Source organism: Humulus lupulus, chromosome 3 (assembly GCF_963169125.1).
Source record: "Humulus lupulus chromosome 3, drHumLupu1.1, whole genome shotgun sequence".
In the NCBI taxonomy this organism is placed as follows: Eukaryota; Viridiplantae; Streptophyta; class Magnoliopsida; order Rosales; family Cannabaceae; genus Humulus; species Humulus lupulus.
Genome location: NC_084795.1, coordinates 163,235,891 through 163,236,974, shown reverse-complemented (window position 1 = coordinate 163,236,974; position 1,084 = coordinate 163,235,891). Strand labels below are relative to the sequence as shown.

At 42.0% G+C, this 1,084-nt stretch overlaps 1 non-coding gene across 1 annotated transcript; it reads right to left on the bottom strand.

Moving 5' to 3' along the window:
* Positions 1–390: 390 nt before the first annotated feature.
* On the bottom strand, positions 391–497 carry LOC133827669 (small nucleolar RNA R71). Its single transcript, XR_009890320.1, has one exon. It is a non-coding gene; the product is annotated as a small nucleolar RNA R71 (small nucleolar RNA).
* Positions 498–1,084: the final 587 nt, after the last annotated feature.

The following is a 1,084-nucleotide window of genomic DNA, read 5'->3' as shown; positions in this document are numbered from 1 at the left end:
AGTTATTGTTGTTGATGACAGAGATTGTGCTATTAAAAAATATGCTCCCCCCCTCTTCAACGAGCTTAATCCGGGCATTGTGAGACTAGAAATTCAGGCTACACAGTTTGAGTTGAGCCAGTTATGTTCCAAATGCTTCAAATGTTGGGAAAGTTTAGTGGGATGCAAACAAAAGATCCTCACCTCCATCTTCCTTTGTTCATTGAAGTGAATGATTCTTTCAAGCTGCCTGAAGTTACAAAGGATGCCTTGAGGCTGAAGCTATTCCCATACTCCTTGAGAGACAGAGCGAGAGCTTCATTTAACTCTTTTACATCTGATTCTGTGACTACTTGGCAAGAGTTGGCTGAGCAGTTTTTGATGAAGTACTTCCCTCCCACTAAAAATGCGAAGCTCCGCAATGAGATTACTTCATTTCAGCAACTTGATGAAGAATCTTTATATGAGGCATGGGAACGGTTTAAAGAGTTGTTGCGCAAATGCCCTCACCATGGCATTCCACATTGCATCTAGATGGAGACCTTCTATAACGGTCTCAACGCTCATACTAGAATGGTGGTTAATGCTTCAGTGAACGGGACTCTTCTTGCTAAGTCCTATAATGAGGCATGTGAAATCCTTGAGAGAATATTCAACAACAACTATCAGTGGCCCACTTCTAGATCGTATGCAGGTAGAAAGGTGGTTGGTATTCATGGTGTAGATGCCATCACTTCTTTCGCAACCCAAGTTTTCTCTATTTCTAATATGCTAACAACAATGAATATGGGGATGAATCAATCAATGGGGCAGCCTATGGGGACACAAATGGGGAAAATGGAGAACATTTCTTGTGTGTATTCTGGTGAGGGTCATACTCTTGACAATTGTCCTACCAATCTAGCAGTTGTGTGTTACATGGGGAATCAAAATAGGAATGGTCCTTATTCTAATTCCTACAACCCATCATGGAGGCCACATCACAATTTTTCATGGAGTAATAAAGGAGCTGGCCCTAGGAATTCTTCTATGCCTCCAAGACAATATTTTCCACCAGGTTACCCCCCACAAGCACCACAACAAAGGCTACAACAACAAGGAATGC